Source organism: Podarcis muralis, chromosome 7 (assembly GCF_964188315.1).
Source record: "Podarcis muralis chromosome 7, rPodMur119.hap1.1, whole genome shotgun sequence".
In the NCBI taxonomy this organism is placed as follows: Eukaryota; Metazoa; Chordata; class Lepidosauria; order Squamata; family Lacertidae; genus Podarcis; species Podarcis muralis.
Window position 1 is genome coordinate 71,688,959 of NC_135661.1, and position 8,571 is coordinate 71,697,529.

General features: G+C 43.4%; 1 protein-coding gene across 3 annotated transcripts in view; it reads right to left on the reverse strand.

Annotated features, from left to right (window-relative positions):
- Nucleotides 1-8,481, reverse strand: part of EYA3 (EYA transcriptional coactivator and phosphatase 3) — a 53,064-nt gene extending 44,583 nt beyond the window's left edge. For 2 of the 3 annotated variants that reach the window (XM_028742736.2, XM_028742735.2), the window contains exon 1: nt 7,845-7,864. The gene's annotated coding sequence lies outside the window, so the exon portion shown is untranslated. Of the gene's footprint in view, nt 1-7,844; nt 7,865-8,326 lie in introns of those variants that run through there. The other variant, XM_028742737.2, reaches the window with a different exon arrangement.
- Nucleotides 8,482-8,571: the final 90 nt, after the last annotated feature.

Consider the following 8,571-nt stretch of genomic DNA (forward strand, 5'->3'; position numbering starts at 1 on the left):
CTGCAGGTTTTTCTAGCGGGGGGGGGGGGAGTATGGTATTTGGGTTTATTTTAACGGTGCCAATACTTGAACACTCCCAGAAGTGCAACAGTACAGTAATGGGAGTGTGCAAAAAATGTTAAAGGAGAGACAATGAAAAGAAAAAGATGTTCCAGGTAACATCTACATACAAAACGCAGAACAAAACAAAACAATGAGAAGAGAATATACGGTATATCACTTTGTGAAGACTGCCGAAGAGGAAGGCAGGGGGAAAGTCAAGACTGTTTTAAAAAAGAAAACCTAAACAGAACTCCAACAAAGGTTGATGAGGTGGGAATAGAACTACAAAATGAGACAAAACTCTGAAATGCTTCTCCACAGTGGCATTTCTACTGCAAAAGACAAACACGCAGGCTGACTCCAATATTATGTGGTATTCATTTTCATGTTTTATAAATTCAAAAACAAAGCACATATAGAGAGAGGTTATTTGCTTCCATTCAGTGTCTTGAAACAATGCCTTTTCATTAATTCAAACACAGACAGAATACAGCATTTGGTTCAGTCTGCAGAAAAAACGGATTAAATGAGAACAGATCACCGAAAAATTGGCTGGTGTGGACACACCTCTGGGGAAAAGCAGGGATTTCTGAAGTTGCTTTCTCACTCTTATACAACCACCTTAGATAATAAATACAATCAATTACTAAAGTAACAAAGAGTAATATCTGTTAAACAACTTGTAGCCTGATCTTAACCATGTTTACTCAGAAATAAATCCTGTTAGCATGCTTAACAATGAAGCTTGAGTTTTATTTTTTTCTGGTCTTATAATTACATCATATGACCTAATTTTCCTGGAGGCGTCACAAACATATTTTCAACAGCACTGCCTGTTGCTTTTCCGAAAAAACCTTCATGTTTGGAACAAATCTAATACCCTTTAAAGCACAGTGTACTTTATTTTATTTTGTAACAATACTCAATATGAAATCTTTTTAAAAAAATTAAAATAATTCTGGCATTCTGGCCATAAGCACAACTTCAAAGTGCTATAATTTATTTAAGATGAGCTTGCATTACAGAGATGACTGTCTATGTTGCCGTTTTTAAAAATATTGTGAAGCCAGAATGAAGGAACCACAACATTTTAAAAAAATAATTAAGCAATAAATTGTTAAAATTACTATCACTAATCTAGCTATTATTCAACATATCTTACATTTCCTATCACTGGGAAAGAGCCAAAAAAACCACACAACTAGTTCCACGTTCCCAAGGTAGCCCTGGATTTGAGAGTCAGAATACTGTAGTGGTTAAGAGTGTTGGAGGACTTGGGAGAACAGGGTTGAAATTCCCATTTAGTCATGAAGCTCTGTATCTTGCTGTGGGCCAGTTACTGTCTCTCATCTGAACATAATGCAAACAGTGTTTCTGTGAGAATGAAATTGGAATTGGGGAACCACATACACCACTTTGAGCTCCTTAGGGGAAAGGTGAGAAATAAATGTAGTATCTGAAAGACTGCTTGATTCCTCATGCTGCTACAGCCTTGATCACTGACAACTTCTGATTGGGCACTTTTGGGAATCTCCCATGCCCCTGAGGTTTGGGCAGTCTTTCTCAGGAACTAACCCTTTAGTGAGGCAGACCCTGCCTTGTGGAACTCCTTGCCAGCAGAAGCTCAGCAGGAGTCATCCCTGCTTTCTTTTAGGCATATTTTAAAAACTTTGCTTTCAGACATGCCTTTGGAACATAACTTCTAATGCAATCAACTTTTACTGAGGTGTTATTTTTTTTAACTACTTTAAACGGCTCTCTCCATATGAACCTATCCAGACCCTGAGATCATTTTGTGGCAACACAAGAATGGGCCTTTTCTGCAGTGGAAGGAATGTTCTGCACTTGCAGAATGCTCTTCCCAGAAAGGTTTTACTGGTGCCTTCATTATACACTTTTAGGCACCAGGTGAAAACATTCCTCTTTAACCAGGCCTTTGGCTGATTGACAGCTAATGCCCTTTTAAAATGTATTGTGGAAGGAGAGATTATTGGGTTATCTCTTTTTTGTTTTTATTATGTGCTTTTTGGTTCTTTTATGGTGTACTTTTATGTTGTGAGCCACACTGAGCTCTACAGTTAAATAAATAATCATTATCTGATGGAGTCAGAAATCCAAATTCTGAAGCAGAATGCATTGTTTTTCATGCATAATCTAGCAGCAGAGGGCAGAGACGACTGGGAATTCAGATGCCGTGCAAATGATTGGGCACCCCAAAACCTCCAATAAAAAAATCAGCGTTTTGTGATTTATTACGTTCTTATAGATAGAGCCTCTATGTCTAACCCATCGATCCTGATCGATCCATCGATCACAGGGTTGATCTGGGTCGATTGCTGGCCCAAGGCAGCCGGAACACAGCACGCTCCTCAATAGCCATAAAGACAACGGCTTTGGGGCATGAAGGAGCCGGGTTTCTGATGAGGGAAGGCGGGATCAGGACCAGCAACAGAATTGCCTGAGCAGGGGGAGAAGGCAGGATCGGCATGAGGATCGCCTGAGTGGCTCTCTTTGACAGGGAGGGGTGGAGGGAGGCAGAGGGAGAAGCAGGATCGGTATCGCCCGCCCACCCTGCACCAATCCCTGCCCCCTCTGGGGAAGCAGCCAGCAACCGCCCACCCTCCCTGCTCCCATTCCTGCCCCTTCGGGAAAAGCAGCCAGCAGCGTACGCCCACCCATCCCTGGGTGGTAGATCACTGCCAGTTTTTATATTGGATCGTTGGACATGCCTGTTATAAAGGGCTTTAAAAGAGAACTGAAAGGATTCTTGGAATAGCAGGCCATCAATGGCTCTTAGTCAAGAAACCAAAATGTTACCTCCAAGTTCAGAAACTCAGTACAGGTTCCTGGGGAACAACAGAGTGAGAGTGTGTGATCAATTTAGAATTATCTTAAGATAATTATTGTTGCCATTTTAAAACTGAGCATACCAACAAACCAAGAATTGCCACTGTAACATTCCAGGCTGCCAAACTGATTTACAATTTAAAAACCTCCACCAAAAACAGATGTCAAGGTTTGTACCCACACAACAAAAAATGAGACCAAGACTTTGCCCTCCTCTTTGTGTCAAAATTACAGCTACAACATTTAGTCTATTACTTAGCCAGACAAGCCAATTTTAAAACTTTCACACTGACTATAAAGGAACTCCCATTTATCAGGCAGCAGATATACACAATTTCTTAGTACAAGTGCTTAAAAACTGCAGCATCTTAAATGAAGCTATCTTGTTTCCAATGAAAGATAAATGACTAAGGATGATGCTTACTATGGTACATATGTGCATAATCTAAAAACACAGGAAGAATGTCCCTGGCTTCAGAAATGCCGTTTTTACCCATTGACAGATGAACTGATTGATCAAATAGTATCTATGAATAATCTGTTAAAATCTCTTCTGAACACCTGCAACTACAGTACAGGATAATTAAAAGAAAAACAATCAGCTTTAAAGAAACACATTGGCTGCAATCTGAGAAGGGAGGATGCCGTACAGAACACAGCAGGACTTACTTCCATGTAGACATGCACAGGATTGAGCTAATGGTGATGCAATCCTAAGCATGTTTACTCAGAAGAAAGTCTCGTTCAGCAAGTGCACTGAGGCCTGCAGCCTTAACCTTTCTGTGTTGCTAGCAGTTGGCTGACAAAATCAAAGCACTAAACAAGAGTTGTATTTATTTAACTAAGGCTGCCATCAGTCTTAATTTAGTTAGCTAATGCTTGCTTCAATTACCAGCAAGAGCAAAATGTTCCAAATGTGTGCAGGGCTTCGATATGTTGTTGGGGTTTTTTTTGTAAGTATTTTTTATTCGTTTTCATAGATGCGTAAGTAGACAATTAAACATAACAGTTTCACATGCTGACCACTGAAGGCCGCCAAGATTCTGGCACATCCTGCCTGTATAGATCTCTAGCAAGATCTTTTATATTTGTTTTCCAAAACATGTTTAGTGCTTTGCATTAGCCTATTCCTCTGACAAGAACGCTGTTCAAAGCAAGAAGCAGCCATGCCATTTGGCAGTAAGCAACCAGGTCTAGTGCTTTATGCTTTAGCAACCATGTTACCATAGTAACAGGCTCAAAACAATGCAGATAAAAATTATTTTGAAAAAAATCAAGAAAATCAGAATTTTACTGAAATCTAATTAAGTTTTCTTTTAAAATCATAGTCTCTTTTAAAAAACTGATATAAACTAAGATCTGAGTACAAGGCAAGTGTACGCTCATAATCTCATGGCTGTCCATCAGTATGTCTCACTGTTTAACAGTGAGTTAAAGCCTATTTTACTGTGGCCTGGAGAGAATCCTAGAGCCTCATTTGGCCCCATGCTCCCCCACCCCTGGCAAGCTCTTGCCCTACTCCCAAACTTGGAACTGGGGCAAAGAACCCTCTTAGCAATTGCTCTTCAGATATTATCTGAAGTTTGGACTGGCTTCAGAAACAAGGCCCTGCCACTCTGCCAAGTTGCTTGAGGAAGGGAACGATCCTGACTAAACATCAGGAATAACTTTCTGACAGGAAGAGCTGTTTTGACAGTGGAATGGACCCTTGGGAGGTGGTGGATTCTCCTTCCTTGGAGGCTCTGAAGCAGAGGTTGGACGACCATCTGTCATGGATGCTTTAGCTGAGATTCCTGCATTGCAGGGGGTTAGACTAGATGACCCTTGGGGTCCCTTCCAACTCCACAATTCTATGATGGGGTGGTTGTGTTTAACATTGTGACCATTTGTGTGAATGCTCCACTACACCATAAGCATTGTCAGGTGTACCTTACAATCTCCTAGCTAACCCAGATTTCAAAGGAATCCAGGTCTGTCTATATAGCATGCAAGATCATGTACACAAATGGCCACCATTACTCAGTTATTTTACCTGAGTCTTCATAGTTAGCTTCTGGGTCTTTCTTTCTGCTGCTGCAGGAACTATTTTCTTTTTGCTGTTGTTTTTATTAGACCCTCAAGATCCACCAACTGAAACCAGGTGTAAAAATATAGCCGAGGGGAGAAATATTCCTAGAATTAAGAAACAGGGTACCTCTGGTTACATGCTCAGGACAGGAATTTGTTTTCAATCCCAGAACTGAGCTGTTCTTTCCCACAAAAACTACAAGTATACCTCAGAGAATATATTGTTGGTTCAGTTCTAGATCACTACAGTAAAGCAGATTTTTGCAGTAAAGTGAGTCACTACTTTTTTGGTTCCCCCGTGCATATAAAAGTTATATTTTACCTATGGGACCGCCTCTCCTGGTATGTCCCATGGAGGACCTTAAGGTCTTCAAATAAAAACATCTTGGAGATCCTGGGCCACAGGGAGGTTAGGCTGGCCTCGACTAGAGCCAGGGCTTTTTTGGCTGTGGCCCCGATCTGGTGGAATGCTCTGTCACAAGAGACTAGGGCCCTGCAGGACTTGACATCTTTCCACGGGGCCTGCAAGATGGAGCTGTTCCACCAAGCCTTCGGCCAAGGCACAGTCTGACCCCTTCTGTAATCCTCATAGAACTCTAACTCAATGGTTGCCATTAATTTGATTCTGAATTGATTTAAGAATATATTTTAATTAATTGACTGTGTGATTTTATGTACACTGTGCTATTTTTACTTGTTGTTAGCCGCTCTGAGCCCGGCTTTGGTCAGGGAGGGCAGGATACAAATAAAAAATTATTATTATTATTATTATTATTATTATTATTATTATTATTATTATTATTCTGCAGTCAATTAAACCAGACAAACTCTGGGTGCAGGAGTTGGAGGGGTAAAACCCTAGCCAGTTCCACTCCCATGGCCAAAAGAGGGGCAGCAAGGGGCTTCTTTCCCCCATGTGGCTGGGCTGCTTGCAATTGCACCCACAGTCTCATAAGGAGCAATATATGTGAAGATGTAAGAACGATGTATGCTTGTACCCCCAATCTTTATCTCTTCACTCCACTTTTATTCCTCTCAACAATCTAATTTAAAAGAAAGATGCCTTTTATTTTATCTTCTGCAAATAACTTTGAAATCCAGGAATAGGCATCAAACCACATTCCCCACTCCTATTACAAGCACGTACTTCAGATCTCAGAACAGTCTTACAGGTTAATGCTTGAAGATTACATTACCCAAGCTGAACTTACAAGAATTGCCTGTTCCTGTAACATTTTAGCAGTTGAATGAATAAAATAAATAATACTAGAGTGACAGTGGTATGTCACAACTGTTAGAATGCCTCTGCTGGCAGAGCAAGTCCATGATGGAGCTCCAATACCTTTTGTAGCCATTAGGGTTTAAAATTAATTATTTTTCTGGTTCAGGTCTGACATATGTACCTTTTTCTTCAAATAGCAATAGGAAGTTGGTTCAGCGACATGTATCATCCCATTTTGTATCCCTTCCTAGGGATGTCTTAAAAATGTTTTGATATGCCAGGTATTTTTGAAGTGTTATTCCTGGTATTATTCCCATTGCAGTTCTGGATCCAGTATAGTTGATTTAAAAGATCGTCATGTGGTGAAATACCAGTACCATACAGCATTTTGCCACAACTGTTCTACCACTGCCCATTTGTGCCCAGGTTCAGGAATCTTTTCAACAAATTGAGATTCCCAGAGTCCACACAAGGGCAATCAAAAACACACACTTGGGAGTTGAAATTAACTTGGGGTACATAAATGGCAAAACAGATGCACAACTCCATCAACTGTGACCAACACATGCACATTTAAATGGCCACAGGTTTCCCTATCTCAAATACAGAAGCATGGACCATTCCTGTTTTGATTCCATTCACGTTTTCCAGCTTCACTTACTACTTCCAACCACCCCTCTCCCCTTTCAAATCAGCAGTGAACAAATAAGTGGTACCTCGGGTTACAAACGCTTCAGGTTACAGACTCCACTAACCCAGAAATAGTACCTCGGATTAAGAACTTTGCTTCAGGATAAGAACAGAAATCACATGGCGGCAGTGGGAGGCCCCATTAGTTAAAGTGGTGCTTCAGGTTAAGAACAGTTTCAGGTTAAGAACGGACCTCCAAAACGAATTAAGTTCTTAACCCGAGGTACCACTGTAAAGCTACAGACCACCAGAGAAAAGGCCCAACAACTACAACAGCATGACCTCTGAGCTGACATTTTACTTGTCATGAGTCCTATATTATTAGACTCATATCTTCTTTTAAGATAAAGGTAAAGGGACCCCTGACCATTAGGTCCAGTCGTGGCCGACTCTGGGGTTGCCGTGCTCATCTCGCTTTACTGGCCAAGGGAGCCGGCGTACAGCTTCCGGGTCATGTGGCCAGCATGACTAAGCCGCTTCTGGCGAACCAGAGCAGCGCACAGAAACATCGTTTACCTTCCCACCGGAGTGGTACCTATTTATCTACTTGCACTTTGACGTGCTTTCGAACTGCTAGGTTGGCAGGAGCAGGGACCGAGCAACGGGAGCTCACCCCGTCACAGGGATTCGAACCACTGACCTTCTGATCGGCAAGTCCTAGGCTCTGTGGTTTAACCCACAGCGATTTTCCTCAGGGACCCAACTACCCCTAAATAAGAGGTCCTTCAAGATCAGTCCAAAATTCTTATCTAGCCTAGAATCCAGACTGGCCAACCAGATATTGCCAGGGGTGGGTGGGTTGCACAAGCAGGACCTGAAAATAACAGCCCTTCCTCCACCTGGGTGCATCGCCACAGTCACATGGTATTCAGATACACTGCCCCTGAACATGGTGGCTCGATTTAAGCCACCAAAAATCACAATGCAAAGCAATGCCGTTGCTGTGTCCTCCCCCTCCTTTCAGAGGACCACACACCTTCTTCACCTTTGTGACTCTCGTCTGACCTCCAAAAAACCCCTATCAACCGTGTGACATTCGAAGTATGCTTTAGCTGCAGGAGTGAGAAACCTGCGGCCTTCATCAGCCTCCAATTCCCGCAAGCCCGCCCAACGGTCACGGCTGCTGAGGAGCTGTAGCGCGACACCATCTGCAGGGCCACAGCTTCTCTGCCCATGTTTTAAAGCCGTCACACGCATGATGTGGCAGTGAGTTCCACAGGTCCGCCACGCCGTTCCTGGGAGCGAGCAGCTCTCCCTCCCACCGCTCTCCTTCCCTCCCTCCCTCCTTGCGCTGACTGACAAGGTAACCGGCGAGCGAGGGGGGAGGAGCCACGCCAACAGCTGCCCGGGCCACGCCCACCGACCGCGAGCCGATCGCGCGAGAGGAAAGCGGAGCGGGTGAGGTGGGGGGGGAGGGCGGAGGAAAGGAGGCGGAGTAAGAGCTCTTTCCCCTCTCACCGTGACGAGTCGTTTGCGCGGCCGACCTCAGCACTGGGCGACATGGCAGCGGCGACGGACCGGACTCTCAGGGAAGAAAGGAAGAAAAAAGGAAAGGGAGGGAAGGAAGGAACCGAGACCCGCTTCGGCAAACCTCGGCTAGGCTTCACACCCGGAAGCGGAAGTTCTGTGCCGGAAGTGACGAGAGGGGAAAGCGGGGATTTGGTTGGCCGAATCTTTGCTATGGGCTTCTCTGAGGCGAGTCC